Source organism: Martes martes (assembly GCF_963455335.1).
Source record: "Martes martes genome assembly, chromosome: 2".
Lineage (NCBI taxonomy): Eukaryota > Metazoa > Chordata > Mammalia > Carnivora > Mustelidae > Martes > Martes martes.
Window position 1 is genome coordinate 82,673,701 of NC_137889.1, and position 27,520 is coordinate 82,701,220.

The following is a 27,520-nucleotide window of genomic DNA, read 5'->3' on the forward strand; positions in this document are numbered from 1 at the left end:
AAAGGATGTAACAATCTACTTTTTAAAATGTTGAAGACCTATATAGAATTCCAATTATTTACTATAAAAATCTGCTGGTTAGAACTCCTTGTTCTATTAGGTCAGAATTTCTCATTTACCTCAGTCAAAATGTTTCAGAAATTCTGCAGTATTGTATCAGCTCTTAGAGTCACCCAAGCCTTATGCAAACCCATACCTTGATTTGCCTTTAAGGCTCTGAATCTTATAATTGCTCAACTTTATTGAGCACACTTCCAAACATATTGTGATGGTTAATTTTATGTCTCAGCTTGACTGGGCCACAAGATACCCACGTATTGGGTTAAGCATTATTCTGGGAGTGTCATGAGGGTATTTCTGGAGGAGATTAACATTTGAATCAATCGATGAAGAAAAACAGAGTGTCTTCTTTAATGTGGGTGAGCCTCATCCAAACCACTGAGGGCCTGAATAGAACAAAAGGCAAACTAAGGAGGAATTTGCTTTCTTTACCTATTACTAAGCTGAGACATCTGTTTTTTCCTACCTTTGGATGTGGAGTGGAACTAACTGGACCATCAGCTCCTGAGGCTCCAGCTTGGCCATGGCAGATCCTGGGATTTCCAGCCTCCATAACTGCATGGGACACCCACTGAACCACAGGTTCCAGGATTCTTTTCCTTTGTACTCCAGTTAACAATAGTGTTGGGAAACACTTTTGGAATCTGTGCTATTGTGTGAATGTGCATTACCTGCCGTGCTTTAAAGATATATATGCTTTTATCATGCTAAGGCTTTAGAGATAAAGCAGGACTAGATTAAAAGTGATGACTTCCGGTGTGATGACTATAATCAAATCTCTGGTAAGTAGAGAGGCTGTTTTTAGGAAACAGGCTTGAGTGATGGAAGGCAGAAAGGCCCCCAGTGAACACCTAGCTGAATACAAACAGGCCCCTCAGACAACCCACCTCAAAATAGCCATAGGCCCTAACTAAACAATGGACTATTTACAGCTAGGCACAGTTACCAAAAAAGGGGAAATTCCATACATCCCCTTACCTCCTCATCTTTCTTCTTTAAAAACAACCCCCATCCACTGCGTCCCTCTCTCCTTTGCTGCCCCCCTTGCCACTCCCTTTCAGGGTATTCCATAAACTCTTACGTCTTTTGTTCTGCCTTGGGTGAAATCTCTCACTGCGGCCACCACCAGCTTCTACCTAATCATGGCCCCACATCTGAGGGCTCCCATCAGATCACACAGTAAGGATTGTCTAAAACTAACTGAGAAGAGAAAAGAGATAGTGCTTGGAACAGAAGAACTTGCTTCGTAAAAGAGCTTTGTACTGCCAATGGGGAACCTAGGAATACTTGTTGCATACGTGTGAAGGAGAAAGATCATAAAGACAAGAAGAGAAGGGATTCATTCCTTTACATTTCGTAAAACCTTATCTGCTTCACACACATTTTGTAGAACCACCTAGTGAGAACCGTCTTCCATAATCTGCTTATTTCACTCCATTATATTAAATTTTTCAGTGATCCATATTATTCAATGATAACATGTCCCTTCACAATGTGATTATCTGGCTTTAGAAGACCATTGAAAATACAGGTAATCACTTCTAGAAAAACATGAAAATTCAAGGACACTTGTTATGTAGCCAAATCCATTCACTAGTTGAAAGTAAATGGTTGTGATCCTTGTAACTAATGAAAGAAATCCAGAATTTGAGAATCAGATTAAGATAAAAGTGAATGCCAAAGATGAGTAGAAACTTTTTTTTTAATATCTTATTTATTATTTATTTATTTGGGACAGAGAGAGTGTACATGCACACAAGCAGTATAAGGGCAGAGGGAGAGAGAGAAAGACTCCCCAAGACCCTGAGATCATGACCTGAGTGAAAGGGCAGTCGCTTAACTGACTGAGCCACCCAGGAAGCCCATAGATGAATAGAAACTTTACTTAGTGAGGTGATGGCCCTTCCTGAGATGAGTTAAGTGTGGCAAATATGCAACCCTGGAGTATTTGTTGCTGACCAGATGGTGGTAACATACAACCCACCCCTCAGGCTATTCCCAAGCCTCCCTCTGGTGCTTACTTCTACTCTGAACATGCCTTCCTTCATCCATTATTCTTAAACCCAGACTCCAGACTTCAGTCATAGATGGGCTAAGGTTAACATATGAGGTGTGGTTCAGGATTGGGGTGAGCATTTATCTTTTGTAGATTTCTTGATAATAAAAATAGATACAAGCTTAGAGTTTGAATTTCAGAGGACATAAAAGCCACTATGTTAAAATATCTTCTCAGAACGACTGCCGCACAGCCATGTTAATGTGTCACGTGTCTTGTACTTCCTTCTTCCAAATAGCTTCTGTCCTACTCAGAACAGCACGATAGTTCCTTCTTGATGTCTTCCTTGCCTCTCAAGTCTGAGTTAACTGCTCCTCCTTTGGGTTCTCTTCTCACGGTACGGTGCATGCACACAACACAATGCACAGTACAATGCATAACACAACACAAAACATAAATGCTGACATTCTCTCCACTAGGGCACTGCGCCCTCCTTCTAGGCACAGAGAAAACTTTACTGAACTGCGTATTCTCACACTTAGCATAGTGCCCGCCAACTAGTGGGCACTCAAGGGAAATGCACCATAAAATGATTAAATAATAGATCTACAGTGAAACAGCTCTTAATCCACCAGGATTAAACTACTGGATTAGAAATAATTTGCTTGATAGTGACTTCAGAAATACCTAGTTCCTTGCTTTTGGTAAAACTGATAGGCAAAAAGATAATATTCAGATTTACCACATAGCTATAATTTAGTCTGAAATATACAAACATGGAGAAAAATGTGTAAAACGGATGTCCCATTTATAAAAATATAAATTAGGATTGTGTCAAGTAAGAAAAACAAACAATTCAAATCCTATGATTCAGAGTCCTTAAGACTTTATTTGAATGAATTTTCTTTAATTAGCTTCAAGTTATATTAAAGAAGAGACGGATGAATTGTTATTTAAAACTAAAACTAAAAATTCTAAACAGAACTTCCTGAGCTGAAATTACTATGTTGTCCTGTATGTATTCCTCATTGAAAATTGACAGTTCATGAATAATCTCATCACAATCTAAAGTGTTAATTAGCTAATGCTTTAATGGGCTCTTCCTCCAAAAACCTGTGGCATTTCTTCTCTCATTAGTTGCAAAAATAGCAAGAGACAAACTATTCATAAATCATGGACCCTATTTCTGTAGCCAAATCCCACTCACAAAAATACTTTAATATTAATAAAAAGAACACCTTATGTTTTATGGAAATTTACTGGAAAAAAGATACTTATGCATAGACAATTCTAACCTAATTCATACAAGATACATAAAGGCCAGGACTAGTATTGTTAATCCTAAAGCCTGTTTCTCAGGATGGGAAAATTATTTCTATTTAAAAAGCAGACACAAAAATAGGTGAAATGTTAATGAAACCTACAGCTTTTCTCTGCACCCCTCTGAGTAGAAAACAGAAGTTACCGAATGATGGAAAACAATTCTTTTACTTACATTCTAAATTCAGAGATGCATGCTTAGGAAAGACTAAGCTAAATGTTACACTACCTAAAAACCACACAAGTATAACACCTTAAAGGTAGTGTAAGAAATGTGTTTGTTGAACGATGGCTCCAGTGTGGGGTTTTTACCAGCAATTATCCTTAATCCTAGCACCTCAAACATGTTCCTTTTTTCTTTTTTAATATTTTAGTCAGGGGTCTCTTTTGAGCTGGAATTTTAAAAAGTTCACAACTATTCCTGCCTTGATGCAAAACTCTGTGTTTTTGTTATGACTATAACAAGTAAGGTTTTTATAATCCTCTGTTTCAGGGCAGAACTTCGAAAAGCAGCTTTTGATGTTTGGGATTATTATTTGCTTTCTCTTTTTGGCAGTTAATCTTGGCATCCTAGAGTGTTTTTTCAAACATTGGAGTAACAGCATAGCCTCCGAAAATTTGGCTACTGGTTTAGAACAAAGAAGTTGGATATTGTCTGAGTGATTCCCTATTCAGTAATTTCAGTAATTTCTTCATTTTAACATTGTTTGGATAAATTTTCATTCTTAATCAACTCTAAATATGAAAATATTCCATTAATATGTGATATTAACATAAGAAAAAGGCAAACATGAATTGTCTCAAGCGAGTTTAGCAGCAAATGTAGAATTGGTCAAAACAATAATTCCTTAATTAAAAGATTTACTGACTCCAGTGCACTTATAGTTTGACACTCTTTATTTACCAAGATGTCTGTTCAGTGAGTTTTGGGGTCATTTCACTGAAAAGTTAAGAATGGATTGTATTTTGCAAAGATATAGGGCCGATTGTGTATGCACATACTTTATAAATGTTAATTTGCAATTTAGGTTAATTTCTTATTTAATCTAACCCTTAATTTTAGATGTCTCCAAACTAATGCATGGTAAAAATTAAAAAAAATTGTAGTGAGATGCAAATGAATTTATCTTAGACAAAAGTAATAATTGTGGGAACCTGGGTGGCTCAGTGGGTTAAAACTTCTGCTTTCGGCTCAGATCATGATCCCAGGGTCCTGGGATCGAGTCCCGCATCAGGCTCTCTGCTCAACAGGGAGCCTGCTTCCTCCTCTCTCTCTGCCTGCCTCTCTGCCTACTTGTGATCTCTGTCTGTCAAATAAATAAATAAAATCTTTAAAAAAAAAGTAATAATTGCAAATAAACTAAGCACACTAGGTCTCCTAACTCACTTAAACATTCATACAAACTCACCAGTTAGGGGCCCCAATTGACAAAAGAAGAAACTGAGGCCTGATGAAGTTAAACAGATTGCACAAAGTTAGTAAATACCTGAGCCAACTAACATCTGGACCCAATTTTGACTAAAACGAAAAACCTTGTTTAGAAAACACTTGCTTGCTACAAGACTGATAAATTGGAATGTACCTATTATATGTATGGATTGCTCAGAAAAGTAAATGTCAGAATTCTGAATATGACTGCATCGCAAATTATCTATATATCACTTTGGATACACTGAGCACTGAGATTCAATGCCCTCATCCATAAAATGAAAGTATTTAACCGAATTCAATTAAAGCAGCATTTTGAAGGACATAAAGGTGGCGCCAGATTAATCATGCCCATTCTTATGATGGTAAGCATTCAAAGCAGCAGTTGGCAATAAAAGTGGTTTACACAGGTGAACATGTCGACATTTCAGTGTTTCAAAACTCTGCTAATACTTTCCCGTCAATACCACTGCCACTTATGAATTAGTGCAATATGCAATTATGGGACCACAAAAAACCCCAGAACACCGAGCCCGAGAAACTCCTGTAAGCTAGAACAAGAACATACTTGAATACCAGCAAAGGAATAACAAACCTGATGTGCTTCGTCAGTTTACGAGAAAACACTTTTAAAATAGCTTAGATTGTCTGCATAAACTTGGTCAGTTGTGATTTTAGCTATTTTTCTAATTACATAGGAACAGTAGCAGTTTTTTTTTTTAGCTTAATTTAATTTTTTTCAGTGTTCCAAAATTCATTGTTTATTTTTTTTAAAGATTTTTATTTATTTATTTGAGAGAGAGAGAGAACAACTGGATGGGGGAGGAGGGGAAGGGCAGAGGGAGATTGACACAGGACTCTATCCCAGGACGCTGGGATCGTGACCTGAGCTGAAGGCAGAGGCTTAAACAACTGAGCCACCCAGGTGCCCCAGAATAGTAACAGTTATATCTAGATCCTAAGTAGAAGAGAAATAGCTTATCAACAGTGTGACAAGATCTACACAAATCTTGCATCTTATGGGAAGGGTTGGTGAGGTATGCTCTCCACCATTTTTGCTCAGATTTGCAACCACTTTCAGGTATATTTTTGTTGGCTATACTTCAGAGTGGATCCTGGGACATAGGGTATTAACTACTTCTTCTAGATACTTCCAACAATTTATAATATGAATGTTTGAAATTAATTCTTCCTGGCAGTAAGTAGGAGAAAACTCTCATTGCTTCACTTGAAATCCTTGAGAATGTTTGGTATTTAAAACTTTTTTCTTCCTCTTTAGTCATTTTGGGGTTTGGGTTAGATCAGTACAATATTGATTGATATTGATATTTTCTTGTTGCTTAGAAGAGAGCCTTCTGATTTTCTTCTTCTGCTGCTGCTTCTTTTTTTTTTTTTTTTTTTGGTCATTTGTTATCCTCTTTATAAAGTCTTTTCAAGTGTTTAGCCCATGTGTGTTCAAGATTTATTTGAGAGAGAGGAAGAGAGAGCACAAACAGGGAGAGGAGCAGAGCGAGAGGGAGAGAAAGAGAGAGAATCTCAAGCAGACTCCAAGCTGAGCACAAGCCAGACTTGGGGCTGGATCCCTTGACCCTGAGATCAGGATCAGAGCTGAAACCAAGACTCAGTCAATTAACCAATTAACCGACTGTGCCGCCCAGGTGCCCCTAGGCCATTTTTCCATTGTATTATTTAATTACTATTTGTCTGTAAATATCATTTATAGATTTTAGATACAAAATTTAAGTCAAATGCATGTTGAGTAAATATATCCTCAGAACCTATCTGCTTTTTTTCTCTTCTACTAATGTCTTGGATAACCATAAGGTGTTAAGTCTGATATAGTCAAATTAATGAATCATTTGCTCCATGGTTAGGGCTATTTGTGTCTTATTTAAGAAACATCTGTCCTCACAGAAATGACAATATTTTTGTTCTTTATTTTTTTCCCTGATAGCTTGTTTGCAATTCACATTTCAGTCTGCACTCATTGTGAAATTGATTTTTGTGAATGGAGTGCACAAAATAATTTTTTTATCTCTTTATCTTTGTACTAAAACCACTGTCCTAATCATTACAGCTTTATAGTATCTCTTAATTCTATCAATATAAATCCTCCTTTGTTTGTTTCATCAAATTACCTTGGTTCTTCTTAGGACTTTGCATTTCTCATGAGTTTTAAAATAATTTTATCAATTTAAAAGCAAAGCAAAACAAAACAAAACAAACCCAGCTGTGTGTTGCATTCAATCTATTTTTCAATTGGGAAAGAAAATACTATAATTAAACTTTTGATCCATCAACATACTATATCCTTCCATCTATTTAGAGATTAATTTTGATCAATAATAATCTGCAGTTTTCAATGTAGATATTAATTACTTTAATTTTATGGATGCCTTGGTAACTGATATCTTTTTTAAGTTCTTTTTTATTGAGATTTAGAAATATTTGAATGATTTTTATATATTGACCTTTTATTGAGCAATCTTGCTAAATTCACTAATTAATTTTAAGTTTGTAGATTTTCTGTATATTAAATCATATTGTCTTCAAATAAAGACACTTTTATTTCCTCCTTTTCATTTATACATTTTATTCCATTATGTTACCTTTTTGCACTGACACATTAAATAATGATGATTATAGAAGACAGCCTTACTTTTTTCCCAATTTCAGGACAAAGTTCTCAATATTTTATCATCAAGTATTATCTTTACTATGAGTTTGCTTGCAGATACTCTTTTTTTTTTGCTTGTAGATATTCTTTATCAGATTAAGAAATTCCACTTCTATTATTAATTAGTTGAGAGTTTAACATAAATGTGTTCTAAACTAAATGCCTTTTTAACGTCTATTGAGATGATACTATAATTTTCTTTTTTTCAGTTAATGTAGTGAATTATACTTATAAATTTGTAAATTTTAGAGCTAGCTTATATAACTGAATAAACTCCATTAATGATGGTATATTATCCTTTTCATACATGGTCAAATTGGGTTTGCTATTACTAAATTTAAAATTTTTTATCTTTGTTTATGGAAAGATTTTAACTGTAACTTTTCTTTCTAGTAATGAATTTGTCAACTTCGTACATCAAAATTTTACAACCAGCCTCCTGAAAAGTCTCGGTGCACATTCTCTTTTGTTCTATTCTCTAAAGCTGTAGTGTAAAATGGAGCTATTTCTTTCTTACATATTAAGTGAAATTCATTATTGAAGTTAGGGATTCTGATAGTTTCTTAATAGGAAAGTTTTCCATTAACGCCTTTGCAGGGTTTATTTATTTATTTATTCATTTTTATTTGACAGAGAGAGAGAGAGAGAATGTGCACAAGCAGGTGGAGTGGCAGGCAGAAGCAGGTTTCCAGCTAAACAGAGAGCTCGATGTGGGGCTTGATCCCAAGGCCCTGGGATCATGACCTGAGCTGCAGGCAGACACTTAACCCACTGAGTGACCCAGGTGCCCTGCCCAAACATCTTCACAGTTTTGATAGACATTGAAGATACTGAACTAATTAAATTTTCTATTTCTTTTTCTGTTGATTTTGCTACATTATATTTTTTAACAAATATACTTATTTTATCCAAATTGCCAGATTGGCTATAATTTATTCATAATAAATCACTCGGAAACTATTTCTTGGAAAGTAGTCAAATTCCTTTTATTCTTTCTATTCAAATTAGAAATTAATATAATTGCACCAGAAAAATGAAATTGGGACAAGACAGCAGGAGGAGCGGGGGCTCATCATTATGCAAATAAAGCCAAACCAACTTTCAACATTATTTTGTTCTGCCAGAGCCCATCCTGTGTGTGTGTATGTGTGTGTGTATGTGTGTGTGTATGTGTGTTCTTAAAAATATGTAAAGAGTAAATCTGAGACCCAAATGTCATATGTTAAATATGGGAGATTAAACACACGTGTTTCTCTTTTTTTTCACATGTTTCTCTTTGCTGATTATTCAGTTTCTCCAAATTATGAATGAACAGGCACCAAACATCAAGAACAGATAGGATAGTTGAGGCAATAACCTAAGGAAAGTTAATTTTAGAAAAGGGAGTTTGGGTAAATGTGTGGTAACATACTTAGGACATTGGAGAAAGCTTCATCCTAACTTGTTTTGATGTGTTTCTATCTATCACAATTTTCATTCCTGATGCACCAAATATTATCTTTCTTTTTCCAATGGGATCCTCTTCCAGTTGGCTCCTGCTTACTTTAGATGTGACCCTACCAGCTCTGAAAGCTTCTTTGTTCTCTGGTATGTGAAACTGGTTCAGATCCATCTTACATATTTTCTGCTCCCAAACTGAAATTGTGTTTTTGTTTTTTTTCCAAGAAGTCTTAGTTCCTGTGAGTTGAAAAGAACTATTTAGAGATCATAATCTGGGCACTCAGTGTGATCACGTCTAGTGAGCTGTTCACTTTACTCCAAAATAACCCTATCAGTACTGTTGGTTTGGTATGACCCATTTCAGGTTCATTCTCCTCAAAGTAGTCTTGCTATTTGACTCTTCAATCATTCTTGTGTGTTCTATGCATTTCTCTTGGTTGAGTAAATGCTTTCAAGAATACACATCCCTGCTCCCCCAGAGTTTAGAGATCTGACAACTGAATGATCTCATTGTCATGTTGTTTAGAAACTCGAAGGATTCAGTGTCCTGAATTGAGACACATGAGAGGTTATGAACAGAATTTAAGAAAGAATTTAATGTGATGTTGTCACAGTCTAACATTCTTGGATAAGGGCAGTGTAGAAGATTATTTTTAACTGTCATGATGTTACTATTGATGACAGAATGAGAGAGTCTGTGGTTATTTGTATTCTCACTGCAATAAATAGTACTTCCTGATAAGGTTTCTTTTCTTTTTTTGTTCTTGTTTTTGTTTTGTTGTGTTTTTTTTTCTTTTTTTGTGAACTTTGAAGTCTAATTGTCAGCCAACAAGTGTACTATAGCTTGTAACTATATTCCCACAAATATAATAAAAACATAGATTTAGAAGAAATAGCATACATAATTACTTCTCCAAGACAGTCTAATGATTTCAAGAGATAAAAATGATTTAGTGCTAAAAGAAGATAAAAAAAGAACACAAAATAAAAAGTTGCGAAATAATGTAACATAGATCATTCATACATGGTTTTAAAGGAGAGATAAATTTGGACTGGAAATATATCCATTCATTTATTAATTCATGTATTACTTATACATCTTCGGAAGATTTATAGAAACATACATAGTATAAAAATACAATGAATTACAATTCCCAAAAAATATCAAATTAATAAAGAAATTGTATGAAGAGAAATTTGACAAGTACTAATCCTTTTGAAATATGCACAATTAATGAATTAAGACTTCAACTTCCATTAATTTACATAAAGAATGTGAACCTAAAGCTTTAATAATGAAGATGTTTACCACAATGCTATTTGTAGTCATGGTAGTAATGTGTGTACTGCTGAACACAGCATAACTATTTAGCCATAAGAAAATAATTAAATGGTGATACATTTATCATAAAATCACTAAATATCACATTTTCAAATAGGTTTAATGACATGAAAATGATCACATAATATTAATTTTAAAAATATATTATAAAATTATGTTTTAGCATATTTCCAGCCTGTTAAAATAATCAAAACCATAAAATTCATAGAAAATGTAATGTGAATAGATCCAAATATCTGAAGTGGTTATTTTGGATGGTTATTGGTTATTTACAAATAATTTAAATTTGTTTTATATTATTTTTTCTATTTTTCAGTGATTTCTATAAGGATTTCCTCTTGCAGGATTACTTTTTGTGAGATAAAATTTTATTGCCACCTTTAGAATGTAATACATGCAATAATTAGAATATATATGGTAAGAAGAAGGAGAAATGGGGTAGCAAAATTAAAAAAATAATTAATTAATCCATGTATCAACTTACAGTAGTAATTAGCATGCTTTCAAGTATTTTAAAGCTCCTAAAATGGACCAGAGATTTGGGCTCAGAGTTCCTACTAATCAGGTAAACATAGACACAAAAAATCTTTTATATGATTGGCAGTATAAATAAGACAAAAGCAAAGCAAGTACTCTGAGGAAATGCAATTATCCCTTGTGATGGGGCTTAAGAGAATTTCTGTTGGACTTTATAAGACAATACTGAGTCATACTGTCAAACGGAATAGATAGGATTTCTTTGTTGAATGGACAGGATTTCAACTAAATCTTTAGGTCTGAATATTTGAATAGGTGGAGAAGACACTGGATATATGCACTTCAGACAGAGAAAACAACAGGGACAAAGCTATAAAATGATGAATGAGCTCAACACGTTTCAGGTCATTTAAGATGGCAAGAGTAGAGGGTTATATTGGAGAGACATTGATAAAGTAAGACATGAAAATGTCAAACATAAGGCTCCTGGAGATACAGATGAAAGTGGAGATAGAAAGAAAGGGGCAAGGGAGAGGGCAAGAGAGGGAAAAAAATGCATTAAGTTCCATTGGAGAGAAGGAGTATGCATTAATATCTTTTAAAAAAAGTATTGGTCACATTTAGGAGAAAAATACTCAAATAAAATTAAATATTGTGTATTTAGAAAGAAAACTTTATAACATCATAAAACAGCTATTATTTATTGACTTTTCAGGGAGTGTTGAAAGTTCTGATTAACCTATCTTTAATCTTCACAAATTTTTCAAGATGAGAGTATTTATTCCCATTTTAAAGATAAAAGCATTAAATGGTTGAGTCTGTTGTCAAGATTGTACAGCAGGTAAGTGGTAAAAATAAGGTTTGATAGCTGTTCTGCCTAGTTCCAGTGCTTGTATTCATTTCCATCTACATATTGCTGTAGCTAAAAGTGAAGGCTCTGGGGCACCTGGGTGGCTGTAGTTAAGTGTCTGCTTCAGCTCAGGTCATGATCTCAAAGTCCTGGGGTTGAACCCCACATTGGGCTCCCTGCTCAGAGGCAAATCTTCTCCCTGTGTGATCTTTCTCTGTCTCCCTCAAATAAATAAATAATATCTTAAAAAATAATAATTCTTATCCCAAAGAGACATATTAAAAAAAAAAAGAAGAAGAAGAAGAAGGCGGCAGCTCTGGATTCAGATATATGAGTTTAAAACTTGGCCCGTTGGGGGCGCTTGGGTGGCTCAGTGGGTTAAAGCCTCTGCCTTCAGCTCAGATCATGGTCTCAGGGTCCTGGGATCGAGCCCCGCATCCGGCTCTCTGCTCAGCGGGGAGCCTGTTTCCTCCTCTCTCTCTCTCTCTCTCTGCCTGCCTCTCTGCCTACTTGTGATCTCTGTCTGTCAAATAAATAAATAAAATCTTAAAACAAAAACAAAAACACTTGCCCCGTTGGGGCACCTAGGTGGTTCAGTTGGGATAAGCAGCTGCCTTCACCTAAGGTCATGATCCCAGTGTCCTGGGATTGAGACCCACCTCCCAGCAGGGAGCCTGCTTCTCCCTATCCAACTCCTCCTGCTTGTGTTCCCTCTCTCGCTGTCTCTCTCTGTCAAATAAATAAATAAAATCCTTAAAAATAAATAAATAAATATTAAAAAAATAAAAATTGGCCCATTAGCTGTTAGAATATCTTGGTATTTCCATTTCCTCATCTTATGAATGAGTATGATAATAATGTCATATACCTTACAAGTTAACTTTGAAGATTCTATGATTTATTGCTTATAGCATATCTAAAACAAAGCCTGGTACACAGCATTGGCCGCTCATTGTGTTTTTCTATCTCTTCTCACCTTGAGCCAAATGTGATGGAAAATACAGAAAAATAAGATTGTAATTTATTACTCTGAAATAAAATATTTAATAAAAATAATTCTCACCTCCAAGTCTCTCAGACTCACCATATTTTTAAGACCTAGCAGAAATATCATTTTTCTGGGAAGTTTTTTCTGACTATCCTAATACCCACAACTCCCACGGGTTATGAGCCCCACCTCATGCTACCATAGCTTGACAAGACTCATTTTGTTTATTTGTGTATCCCCAAAGTGTGGCAAATTGTAGGTACATAATAAATATCTTACAAATCATGAAGGGAAATTTTTAATTTCAGTCATTAGTCTTAAAAGAAAATAAATTCCTTTAAACTAGTACAGAGTGCTTCCTCAGAACTCAAGTGCCTAAACCATAAAACCCCCAGAAAGGTTTTTAAAATTTTATTTTAACATTAAGGTAAATAAATTAAGGAGTAGAGACACTCTATTATTCCTGGAAGAGCCTTTTTGAATTTGGAAGTTAAGTAAATACAGATACTATTGAAAATAATAGGCAGTCACATCAAATAAACTTTTGAAAAGTAAAGAAAACTTTTGAAAAGTAAACAGAAAAGAAATAAATTTGAAAACAAAAAAGATAAATTACAAGAAAAAAACTCAATGCTTGTACTATAAGAAAAAAAATTCAAATAACAATATATTTTTCATGAGAAAAACATTGGAGGCAAGAAAGAAGTGACACATTTTTCAAATGCTGACAAAAGAATGATCAGTCCTGCATCTTATATCCAGCAAAAATATCCTTCAGGAATGAAAGGGAAATTAGCCATTCTTAGATGAAGGAAAACTAAGAGAGTTTGCCACTTGTAGACCTCCCTTAAAAAAAAAAAAAAAAAAAAGGAAAAATGTAATTCTTTAAGCAGAAAGAAAATAATAAAGCAAGCACTTTAAAACATTAAAAATGAAGAAAGAATAATGAAAAAAGTGAATATAAATGTTTTCCTTCTCTTCTTGAGTATTTTGAACTATATTTGACAGAACATAAAATGTAACATCATCTGAATGGATATAAATATTTGTAAAAGAATATTTAAGGTAATTACATTATGAATAATGGAAGACTAAGGGACTTAAGAGGAGGTGAAAGTTCTACATTTCATGTGAATTGATAAAATGTCAACACCAGTACTTCTTTGTGATGATGGAATAAGTCTTACTCTTGACTGAGGTGGTCGTTAGAAGAATCTACATGTATGTGTGTTAAAGTAACTTAGAATTCTACACGTACACTGTATCAATATGATTTCCTGGTTTTGATTTTGACTATAGTTATACAAGACATAGTCACTGCAGGGGAGTAGTGTTGGCGCTGAGTGAAGGGTATACATGGATCCTCTATGTACTATCTTTGCAACTTCCAAAAAAAATCTGTAATTATTTAAAAGTAAAAAGTTATAATACACACACACACATACACACATACACACACTCTTGCTTGGAAAAAAAAAGAATGTTGGTTTGAAAAGACTTGTTTCTTAGTATACAAACTCTTAAACCATCATTCCATTCAGAATGATCCTTGATTTCAGGTTTCCCAAAAGTTCAGATTCCATAAACAGATTTTATTTTTAACGTATTTTTTAAAAAATCATTGTACAACTAAACTTTAAGCCCAGTTATATGTCAAAAAATTGACAGGAAATGTCTGAGTTCCATCTTTTCAAACGATTTTGAAATGGGTGCTCAAATACAAATCAATTGAAGGAAAGAATCATCCACACACTGAGACACTGAGAGGAAGTAAACCAACAAGACTAGGAATTTTTAAGGAAAAAAACTCTAATTTTGCAATATTAGAAACTAAGGACCTGTTTTGTCTTGAAAACTTTTCTTTTGAAATATTTCTAGATACAGAGGAATTTGCAAAGCTCTGTATAAGCAAGTCTCACGCATCACGGCCTCTGCCAATGGCAGTCTCTTACACAACTAGAGTATACTGCCACAACCAAGAAATTGATAATAATAGAACTGATAGAAGTTATTCAGATTTCTATCATTATAAATTATCTCATGTGCATATGTGTGTGTGTGTGTAGCTGTATTCAATTCCATGATATGTATAGCATTGTGTAATCACCACCATGGTAAAGAGAAAAGGGTTGAAGAATGGATGTAGCTTGTATAAAGGGGTAAAAGAGAGAGTCTTAGGGTGATAGTACAGTTGAATGAACTGTTTCTTTTAACATAAAATGTAGAATTTGTTTCACTTAAAATCTTTAAAACATATTTAGAATAAGGTTTATACTGTTGCTTCTGAGGTGAAATTCTGCATGAATACAATAAAGATAAACAAGCAAGAAAGTGGTGCTTTTAAAGGAATAATTTATTAAAATTGCAGTCTACCATTCTCTTTCCAGACTTCTTACCATTTAAATTAAAGTGTCCAGGGGAAAAAAAATATTTGACAACAAATAGAATTCAAATGACCTCTTGTGTTTGTTAACCCTATTAATTGCTTTGATATCCAAGTGCCTGCATTTACTGGCACAGAAAGTTCCTGTTATTTATTGCCATTTATTGTGGAAGACCTTTGTTCTTCGTGTTTTTCAGCTCTGTTATTCTTAAGAGCCAGGAACTCTGACAGCTGCTGCCAGCCCTGTGCAGTTTGTTTAAAACAATAGGGAAAATTGCCTAGCAACCTCACATCCAGCTTCTGGTACCCTCGTGGAGATCACATTCCACACACATTCTGCTCATCTCTGTAAGCTCACAGGGGAACACACACACACACACACACACACACACACACATACACCCTACAATCAAAACTAGATTGACCTTCACATTTCTAAAAGATAAGATGCAGATCAAAGCTGGGTTGTTTAACACTGAAGAGATCACATAGAGATTTTTAGAAATGAATTAGTTCTAATTAGTTCTTCCCTCTATAGATTTTATTGTTAAAGGGATAATTTTTACAAGGGAAGTACGCAACTTCCATTGCTAAAACAGAATAAACATGTGTTTATACTTTGCTAAATATATAATGTCTTATAACTAGTAATAATGACAAAGTTGAGGGAAATTCAAGTTGGTTTTGAGTCAGTTTCAGAGCATGGCAGAGAAATTAAATGACCATTGTTTGAATTTCGGTAATAGCCAGAATGTTAGGCAGCTCCTTCTCCTATACTCTTACTTACCAAGTGATTATGATAGATGTTATTATAGAAAAGTGTTAATGGATTTAGTAAGAAGATCACTATACCAAAGGACTAGAAGACTGGACTTGAACTCTGTAATTGGGTCGGTTTCTCCTCTTGTTTTCCCTATCAATATTGATTTGAACAATCACTTAATTTCTTTATACCAATATCCTCATCAGCAAAATAGGAACTTACACTAAATGATCAACTGAAGTCCCCTTTCATCTAACATTCCATAATGCCATAAATGGCATTGGTCTTCTACAAGACTGTTTTACACAAAAAAGTAAGAAGGAGAAAATGGTTATGATAGGGGCGCCTGGGTGGCTCAGTGGGTTAAGCCTCTGCCTTCGGCTCAGGTCATGATCTCAGGGTCCTGGGATCAAGTCCCGCATGGGGCTCTCTGCTCGGCGGGGAGCCTGCTTCCTCCTCTCTCTCTCTGCCTGCCTCTCTGCCTACTTGTGATCTCTCTCTGTCAAACAAACTAATAAATTCTTTAAAAAAATGGTTATTATAGATAGCTTTGTTTTGTGTTCTTATTATTTAACTATGCCATCAGACCAAACATTACTATCTATAAAACTGGAAGATAAAAATGGATTAGATGCCCACAAATACCTACATGACCTGGGTAAGATGTCATGAGTACAAACATGCACAACTATTCCGTATAATAATACAAGTTATATATACAATTTCCTACAAAGTTTTGGGAAACGATTTCCTCAAATCAAAGCAGTAAGAATGCAGAGGTCAGAAACTACAGCCTGTGGACCAAATGTATCCTGTCACCTAATTTTGTAAATAAAGATTTATTCGAACATGGCACACTCATGCTTTTGTATAGTGTCTATGGTGGCTTTCTTTCTACAATGGCAGAATTAAGTAGTTAAAACAAAAGCCATATGTCCTCCAAAGCTGAAATATTCACTATGTGGTTCTTCATAAAAATGTTTGTTGATCCCTATTGTAATTATGAGAAACTTTCCTGTATTTATTGGACTTAAAATTAGTCACCTCAACCAGACTGTTTATATAACAATGAAATAAAAAAAATCTGTAAGCATTAAACTATAGAATTTGAGGTTCTAGGTACTCTTTTGTTTCAAGAGAAGAAACAGAAAGAAATTAAATAATGATTTTGACTGAAGAGAACTGATATGTGTTTGTCATTAATTTCTCAAGATGAGTTAAATATTATATTTAGGTTTTCTCATATATTTATAGCTAAATACTTAAAAACTGGAAACATCAAAGTTACTACATTTGAAATACAATATCTATGCAGGGGGTGTGATATGAAAATTTGGAGCCCCTTAAAAAACACACACTAATCCTAAGGAAAATGTGGAATTTGAGGGCCTGGACTTCTTCAATATCACTGACATTAATAAAATTCATTAATAATAATAAAATTATTAATAATAAAATGGTTGACAATGTCAACCATTGTCATGGTTGTAAATGTATATACATCAGCAATGTAAGGCATTCACACTGCAATACACTTTGCCTGTGATTTTTTACTGTGATTAGAACAGTATTGTTTGATTTATCAGCCATAGATTACTCATGCTGAAGCAGCTAGCAGAATCTTTAAATGGAAACAAAAAAATATTGAATCAATGGAGAAAGGACTGTTTATCTTTTTTTTTCTTCCTTGTTGCTAAGCCCTTCTATCCAACACCTGAAATAGCAAATTACAGGGAGATAGAGTTTAATCCTGCTAGGAATTTCTTCAACATGTAGGTCATTTTTGTTCTTTGAGATATAATGTAGGTAATGTTTCATCTCTTGATGTTCTACGAATCCTGTGATTTAATAAAAATGGTCATCGCTGAGTAACAGATACAACCCTGCTCCGTTGCCATGGGATTAGGACATGGTATTTAAGAGCATGGAAGAGTGGACTGCATCTATCTTTTTTCACCAACTGGCAGCTATGGGGAGATTTCTGGGGTCATCTAGCCGCAGTCCCAAATGCCCACTGCCATGGGAAGCGATGCTGTGATGCGAGATGACTGATTTCCTGAGAGCCTGCTCTGAAGGGAGAAGAGCAATAAAAGAGGGATTCAAAGGAAGGGAAGGAAGGAAAGGAAAGATGAGGAGTGGAAGGAGCCGTATTGAGCTATACAAGTAGAGAGGAACTGAAGAAAGGTTACAATTTTTAGTTACGGTCTCCATGTAAAAATGCTCTTGATTGGAGTGGTCAGAGGAAATGGTGATAAATCAACAGGAGAACCAACAGGAAAAAGAAAGAAAGAAATTTATGGATTTTATGTGATGATGTAAGGCTCATTTTGGTATCCAGTTACTACTGGATTTCTACTATGGCTAGGCTTCTTGACTCAGCTCTAACCTTTTATTCTTTGGCCTTGTTTCTAGTCACGTGCATTGCTTATCAGCCTCTCGTGTTAAACTTTTGTAACTGTGGAGATCCCCTAATCCGATTCCCCTTTTGCTGCCTACTTTGGGTCAACATAATCTCTGTGATGGTGAACATTTAGTACCTCATTTTCTTTAGATCTCGTTTCCTTCTCTACTAATAACAGTCAAGTTACTTGGAGACTGACATCCTGAATCTCATGCTCTTTTGCCTTTGAATCTGCTACTTACCCATGAATTTCTCTGATTTTGATTCTGCCCAATCACCCAGATTCTGCCATCCTGCCTACACATGTTTTGCTTTTGCTGCCATCTCCTGGGAAACCAACTACTTTCTCTCAGGCCCTTGCTTGAAACTATCGTGCTCACCAGACAATGCCTTTTATCACCTAGAGCTGGGTTCCGTTCCGCCCAGGACCTGACCTACCCAAGCTGGTAGATCTGCTCCCCTATCTAAGTTCTCTAATGAAGCTGTAAATACCCAGGGGGAAGAATGCTAGAAATCATTGAAATGGAAATGGCAGCATAAATGAGAAGGTAAATTTGTTTCCACTTTCTGTTAATTTGATTTAAAGTGTAATTTTCCATGTATGTCTTTTGCCACATCCCCAAAGACCTGCCTATCTTGGTTACAGAAAGTTTGCTAATGTTAAGCTGATATTGGAGAAGAGGCCAGTTTCTATACAGAGTCCGTATAAAGGAAGCAAATGAACATTGGCATTTCTACTGGACAGACTTGATATTTAACTGTGGTACCACCGTTAATAAACAGTGTAACTGAGAAAAAGTTATGTAACTAATTCTGAGTCTCAGTTCCTTCTCTTGAATATTGTGGCAATACTACTATCAACCTAGTAAAATCTGTGAAAAATAAGAAATGAATTCATGTGAAGTGCTTATCTCTGTGTCAGGTACAATAGACCTCACTAATATGTGGGATCATAGATGGCACCGTTCCGCACATATCAAAGACAGAATGCATGGGCTCAAATTATTATACACAGAATGAAAACACTCCCTTTCTCCTTTTCTAAAACATAGTTCTAGTCTATGACATCATCTTCATTTTTATCTCTCTTTCTTGCCTAAAAGAATTCTTTGTCCACACAGGATAATTCATATATGTCATTGCCTAACTGGACACCTGCCAAAGGAAGAAATGGAATTTAAAAGGAAAGAGAAAGGAGCTCTGGAGTTCTCTAATGCAGAGGGAATAGTCATGTATTTTTTGTAGCCATTCATATGCAATTTAAGGGAACTTACATTTCAGTGATTTATACTGTATCTCCTGGTTTGGATTTTAAGATTTAAAGATCCATGTTTAAATTATCAGAAGAGACATGGCTGATCAGGTTGAAAGAAACTATTTTGTAAGAGAAGCTCATTAATGGACTCTTAACCCAACAACATTTGTCAGCAATGTTGTTCTTTCTGTATCTTTGGCAAGCATACTGCTAATTGTGCATGAGAAATAGAATATACCTACAATTGAAAAAGAAATTCCTGCATATTTAATTGGTGTCTGGTACTCTTTTCTGACCTATGCCCTCATAAAATTTCCTGTTGAATGTTTGCCAACTTGGACCATGACCAACTTCATGTAAAGTAAATTCATTTACTCTTGTAATGCAATATATTAATAAAACTGGTCAACAGAAATGGCAAAGTGCCAAGTTCTACCCTCATGGTTTGGACTCAGAATTTAGTGGCAATTGATCTTCTGAATGTAAACAAGTTGAATAAAGTTTAAAGGCTGCAAAATTAAGAAAAAAACTTTGCATGTTGAGGTTTGTGTTTACCTTGAAACCTGAAATTTTCAAAATATATTCACTCAATTATCTTTAGAGCTGTTGAAGAAATAATGATGATAGTCCATACCCTTCCAGCAAGAACAAGAGTTAACAGAATTTATTACTGTGCAGTAAGGAAAGGGAAAAGAACCTTGATGACCAATTCTTAAAAATTCCTTTGTCCTCAATATTCCATCAAATGCTCCAATTCCAATGCCTTAGTCTGCACAGGCTGCCGTCATGAAATAGCATAGACTGGCTGGCTTAAATAACAGATATTTATTTCTCACATCTTTGGAGGCTGGGAAGTCCAAGATCAAGGTGCTAGCTAATTTGATCACTGTGGTGAGAGCTCTGTCCTTGGCTTGCAGATGGTCTCTTTTATGCTCTGTGTCTTCCTGTGGGGAATAGAGGAAGAGGGACCTCTTTTGTGTCTTTTCAAATAAGGGCATTAATCCTATCAAATTAGGGCCTCACCTTGCTGACCTCATTTAATTACCTCCCATGGGTCCTATCTCCAAATATAATCACATTGAGGTTAGGGATTTCAACATACAAATTTTGGGGTGCACAATTTGATCCATATCACTCAATTTGTGATAGTCTAAAATGATCATGAATTTGTGTAAGTTCCATTAATAGGTGAGAAATTGTCAGAGCAATAACTACTCAAGCCTATATCTTATAATCTCAGTGTCTAAAGAACACCTTTACCTACTGTTGTTAATAACTGACTTTGTGGTTGTTATTAGTAGGAAAATCAATCAAGTACATTTTAACAATGTTATAAGCTTAGTTATTCATCCAGATAGTTAATTAGATACCAAACTGCTAATCTTATCCTGTATATCACCGTATCTCTTCCTCTTCCCTTTTTGATTCTTACTACAACTCCTCCTATTATTAAGTGAATAACACGTTTTCTGCTTCAAAGGGAAAGAAATAGAAAAGGTCCTCAAACTATTTTATTTGTTTTTAGTAGTAAATTGCTTGTGTGTGACTTACTATCAATTATCTTCACTTAAGAAATGTCTGAAGTGCTGCTCTAGTTGCCTGGGATTATTACCTCAATGATGCTTGTTGGTGTTTATGACTCCTTATCTGGGTGGCACTCATCAGTGCCAGGGTAGTGGTTTTACATCAACATCATTTGCAACTATGGACAGAACCTTCTCTGTTTCTGTTTAAATATTATATCAATCTTGTCTTGCCTGTGCATTGGAACGAGGTTTAGCATAAAGAGGGAGGGGGTTCAAATGCAATCTGAAAATAACACTGGCAAATAGCTTTCGGACTTATTGTTTAAAGTTAACATACATTTATTTAAGATATTGAATTAAACCTACAAAAAGCCATCCTATAAAACTGGGAGGTAAAAAAATATTTAAAAATGTAAAATATATTTGCATCTGTTAGAAAGTCTGAACCATAACATTTTATAAATATTTATTTCTTTGACTCAATTTCATCTTTTAAATGAAACTTCTTTTAGAAATGCATTGCTTATCTTGGCCCCAATAAAATTCATCCTTAGAATGAGAGTAGAAGAGTTTCTTCCACTATGAGCTGTATGTATCTCTCAGTAGAAGCCTGTGAAAGTAATAAACTTATCTCTGTTGTGAAGAGTCACTGCTTATGGTATGGGCAGAGATTTGGGGGTTGGAGGCTATTGAGAAAGTACAAAAAATCCCAAGATATTTTCAGGTATAAGTGCATGAGAAATGGTTCCATGATATTTTGTGAATGGGGTCCTTAAGTCTCCTCTTATTAAGCATTGAACATAAGGAATTAATAGACATCATTAAATCACACCAAAAACTTTCTTAAAGTAGAAAGCCCTATGTTAAGAGGGTAAATGTGTATTGAAAGGTAGAAACTAAGCCAAGTGCATGAAATCTAATTTTTTCAACGTTCCTAATGGTAAACATTTTCTCTTAATGGTAAAATGTGGTAAAAAAAATACTACTACCTATGGTAAGAAAATAAACCATGAATTCACAGAAATATGAAGTCTTTATCTTCTTGATGAAGAACTTATAGAAAAGAATTTTCAAAATTAGATTATTTTCAAATAGCTTACTAAATTCAACTTTTAACTTAATTTAGTTAAGCAATGTAATAAAGTACAAAATATAAAAAAATAACTTTTTGGAGGTTTGCTGAATAATAGATAGAATTACAGTAGACAGGTAAATGTGGAAAACTTGGCCAAGATCCTGTTGGCACTTTAGGTTCATTAAAAACATTTAAAAGGATGTCCATGTGTTAAAAAAAAATGGTAAAATCATTGATTTGACCTCTTGCTTAGTGGGAGTGTGAAAATTGGATCTTGGAGGCAACAGATGAGAATGGGATTGATTTAGGCCTTTGAAATAAAATAATATCTCCAGACAGTCATGCCATGGAAGCCACAAAGCAGAGAGTGAACTCAATAAAACACTGTGGATAAGAATATATATTATGTGAAGAATCTAGAAAAGTTAATAGCAGAATATTTCAGCCATGTCTCATAGACAAGGACCTACCATCTGGAGAGCAAGATGATACAAAGGTAGATGCCAAGAAAAAATTTAAAAGGAAATAGAGAATATAAAAACATTTCTGGGCCTATCCAGTAGGCAGAGACTCAATCACGGAAAATAGCAAGTTGTTTAAAAATGATTAAAACTTTCATTGCAAAATGTCAAACACCACCCATTAATAAATTATGGCTAATTAAAGAAAGTGTTTCTAGGGAAAATAAATTGGCTTTTGTATTATATGTCTGACATTATGTTTACATTATCAATGTGTTTACTATAATATTTTAAATTTAATACCTAGTATTTGAATCCTTAATGTTGTGTAATGCTGCCACAATGTTCCCTCTTCCTTTAATATGGAGTAGTTGCATTTAAATGGAAAGCTGTAGCACATTTAAAAAGAAAACTGAAGGTGGTCAGATCTGAATGAATAAACCCAACCAGACCACTTACATACAGGTTTACTATAAAGCTGTGTTTTCCCTGTTGCTTGCTGGACTAATATAATCTGTCATGGCAGCAGGGAGGTCTCTAAGACATTCACATTCCTTTCTAATGAGTTAACTTTCTACCCTGTAGCAATATCAGATGTCTTTTAAATCAAGCAAGGAGAAGCTGTATGCTAGAGGAAATGACCTGGGGAGCCTTGAGTTTATCATGGGTTTAGCTCTTTTTTCCTTTTATAACTATACTGGGAGCAGTTAGTGATGCTACCATTGTGTTTGATCTAAAATTCTTGAATCGGGGCGCCTGGGTGGCTCAGTGGGTTAAAGCCTCTGCCTTCAGCTCAGGTCATGATCTCAGGGTCCTCGGATGGAGCCCAGGCATTGGGCTCTCTGCTTAGAGGGGAGCCTGCTCCCCCCTCTCTCTCCCTGCCTGCCTCTCTGACTACTTGTGATCTCTGTCTGTCAGATAAATAAATAAATCTTTAAATAAAATAAAATAAAATAAAATTCTTGAATCAAGAAACTAAGATTAGTTTGAAAATAACTTATTTTAAAACCTAGAGTATTACAATATTGATGCTTGTAAGAGTCTTAAATATGTCATGAAAGTTACTTGAAAATTCCTCAAGTTGGTTAACTGGTTAACCTAGAGAAGCTTAATGTTCTACCCCTAAATGTCTTTTGTTTGAATCTTTACTTCTGAAACACAGTCCAATTTGTGCAACTTAACTTTTTATTATTTATAGTTTTTTCTTGAAATGATTTTGTCTCATGTAAAAAAATATTTAAGTAATTTACTCCTACTAGTTTGTGAATTGTTTGACCATCTTACATATACAATTTTCTTCCTTACAAAACAAAATGATAAATTTTGTGGTGGTGTCTGTTATTTTAGGCCTTGGCTATGTAGTATGCCATACTGAGATCATATAGTGACAGAGAAGAAAAAAAAAAAAAAAAGGAAAAACAAATGTGCATGAGACTCAAAGATATTTATCTCTGTAAGTAATCCGGTATCCAGCCCTCAAGAGCCAAAAATCAGGGGCGCCTGGGTGGCTCAGTGGGTTAAAGACGCTGCCTTCGGCTCAGGTCATGATCCCAGGGTCCTGGGATCGAGCCCAGCATCGGGCTCTCTGCTCAGCAGGAAGCCTGCTTCCCTTCCTCTCTCTCTGACTGCCTCTCTGCTTACCTGTGATCTGTCAAATAAATAAATAAAGTCTTAAAAAAAAAAAAAGAGCCAAAAGTCAAATAACAAGCTTGATTATTATTTCCCCCTCAGTCTCAATCGAATCAACATTGGCCAGTTGACTGAGGTAGACATAATGGCAAGCCATAGTCAACAGTCTGTTTGGCTCCGTGAAGAATCATCATCTCTGGTTCAGATCATATCCACTGGCTTATATGACTCAGTCCTACTTCACTTACTTCAGTTAAGTGTTTATCTAATTAAGGCTAGACAAGATAGTTCATCCAAATAAGATAATGATACAAATATTCTTTTTTTCATCCTACACAGTACTTTTTATTGTCTTTGCTAGACTTTATGCACAATAAATTTTTATATCTCTAGCATTCATTTTTTATTAATATTTACAGATCCTTATTTAGTTTTACTTGGAATAACATTAGGCATTACTGCAAATTTGCATTCTGAGGTAGATCTTTCATACATAAGAACTCTAATTTAAAGTTTCAGGATTGTAATCATTAAAACTGTTTACCAGTATTCTGTTCTCTCATTCCTTGGGCACCTGGCAGCATTGTGCTTCTTCACTTCCATAGATGTTGTCATGTAATTTGCTTTGGCCAGTGAAATGTGAGCAGAAGTGAACTGTCTTACTTGCCCATGGAAGTTTTATGAACCAGTCTGTCCTTCATCATGGTCCCTTTTCTCTCTGCCTCCATGAATATGTGTCCCATCAGCATGGGTCTTACAGTGAAGGCAATAGGTGCAGAGCAGACAGAGAACATGAATGAAATTAAATTTATTATTTTTTAATCCACTGCGATTTAGGGGTTAAAGCTATGGAACCTGGCTGCACTGACTGACAGACTTCCGGAAGAACTACCAAAGTTTGCAGTCTATTTCTAGATTAAGAGAATATTTGGATTTTGAAAAATATGATAATATGAACAGATTTTTCTAGTATATGTAAATTGGATCTTCCTCATAGAGTAATTCTAGAAACAATGCCTTCCATATTGACTTGTTTATGACTAGATATAGGTTCAGCCATGTGAAATAGCCTGTATTTGACCCGTTTTTAATGTAAAAATGGCAACTTCATACAGTTTACCTAATAAATGTCCTGATGATACTATATTGTTTTGTGTATCTAAGGGAACTACACATTGTGTCTTAGTAAATTGATTGTTGAACAGAAATAAGATTACTCACATCTAGTATTTGCTTTGAGTGTAATCTTATTTCATTAATGCCTTATGTTTAGGACATTAAAAAGTTAGGCCAAATAACACAGTGTTATTAACAAACATTTGTCTTTTGCAGACATGATCTAATGCATTTTTAAAAGTTTTTGTTTTTTAACATGTTAACCGTTGCTTATTTTAGGACACATTCTTGAGGTCATAGACAACATTTATCACACTTAAAATACTATGACACAGACTATTTTGTTGGTTTTGAAGCTTTTGCCAATGAAAAATCAGATAACTAATTAGCCAATATGGCTTATTATGTTAAACTTACCCACTAAGAGAGCTTTCAAGAAGATTAACATGTATTTTTCATCCTCAGAGAGGGAATATTTCCATTAAAAGACAACACACATGAAATACTTGACTATTACTCAGATTTTTAATTATTGAAATATTATTCCATTAGGGAAAACCCAAATCCACTACACTGAAATAAATTACAAGAAGAATATTCAAAAATGTTTCACTAAGTTTACTCCTATTTGATTTCAGAAGTATACCAAATTAAAGTCAAATTTGAGGTTCTAGTTCTACATGCTTTAGAAAAATGTGACTTTCTGGTTTCAAGAAACAAAGTTCAAGAATGATAAAACTTTAGAATTTCCAGATGTAACTTCTCATAAAGCTCTTTGGATATCAAATGCATTTACCAACATTTTGATGAGTTGAGTGTAAATGAATCAGTAACATAAGGATTAAATTTCTCCACAAGTACATGAGAGCCTAAAAAATTAGGAAAAGCAGTGCCTTGGCAGAATTCAGTTGGGTCTTGTCAAATCCAAAGAGTTTCAAAACTATGTTTTGAAGTTTTTCTGAAACTGAAAACTCACTATTTTTGATAATCTTTTGTTACAAATCAGAACTGAATATTGTTTCCAAGTTCTATTGATGGTAAACAAATTGAAAGTGATTAAGACCATGACCACAAATTCACTTAACATAAATAATTTCTTATAGCATTAATAGTTTCATCATATAATTTTTCTATAAATAATGTTCCCAAGAGTTCTAAAAATTAAAACTAGAGGAAAGTGATCAGAAGGTACAAATATCCAGTTAAAAGACAAATAAGTATTAGGGATGTAATGTGTCACAAAATGACTATAGTTTACACTGCTGTATGACATATATGAAAATTACTAAGGGGGAAATCCTAAGAGTTCTCACCACAAGGAAAATCTGTTTCTTTTTTCTTTTCATTGAATCTATATAAAATGATGGATGCTCTTTAGCTTATTAAAGTAATTATTTCATGGCATATGTAAGTCAAACCATTGTGCTGTACACCTTAGACTTATGCAGCAATGTTTGCCAATTATTTCTCAATAAAACTGGAAAAATATGAAAAAAAACCCTGAATTTCAGTAAATAATAAAAGTAAAAATAAAAAAAAAATAATCTGGCTCCCCCGGTTCTCAAATTTTCTGTTATCAATAATATTTTCACAGTGCTCTGAGGCCAAAATAAATCCTTAAGTTTTGTTTATTAAGTAGTTAGGTCTACACAACATAATAAATTGCACTATTCCAAAAATTTAGAATCTTTTCCTGTGGTATGCCCCTGAAAATCTTGGTGTTGTCATGGGCCGCTGCCCTGCCCAGTATTAACCATATTGTATGAACAAGCCATAGCCGAAGTCTCCCTTGGCAGAGGTGTCCCTGATGCCAAGATCTGCATCTTTAATCTGGTATAGAAGAAGGCAAAAGTAGGTGAGCTCTCTCTCTGTGGCCACATGGCGTCAGACGAATATAAGCATCTCTCCTCTGAAGCCCCGGAGGCTTCCTTATTTGTGCTAACATATACATGGTGAAAAGAGGTGACAAAGATGGTGTTCACATCCATGTGCAGCTCCATCCCTTCTACGGCATCCCTATCAACAGGATGTTGTCCTGTGAGGTATGTGGTGCACCTTTGGAAAGCCCCAGCACACAGTAACCAGGATCCACATTGGCCAAGTCATCATGTCCACCCCTACCAAGCTGCAGAACAAGGAGCATGTGATTGAGACCCTTCACAGGGCCAAGTTCTAGTTCCCTGGCCACCAGAAGATCCACATTTCCAAGGAGTGGGGCTTTGCTAAGTTTAATGATGACGAATTTGAAGATGTGTTGGCTGAAAAGCAGCTCATCCCAGATGGCAGTGGGGTCAAATACATCACTAATTATGGCCCTCTGGACAAATTGTGA

At 34.9% G+C, this 27,520-nt stretch overlaps 1 pseudogene across 1 annotated transcript; it reads left to right on the top strand.

The window, feature by feature from the left end:
• Window positions 1–821: 821 nt before the first annotated feature.
• LOC308338298 (large ribosomal subunit protein uL16-like) lies at window positions 822–27,520 on the top strand (annotated as a pseudogene). Its single transcript has 3 exons — window positions 822–842; window positions 2,355–2,458; window positions 26,985–27,520. The product of its transcript is annotated as a large ribosomal subunit protein uL16-like (transcript).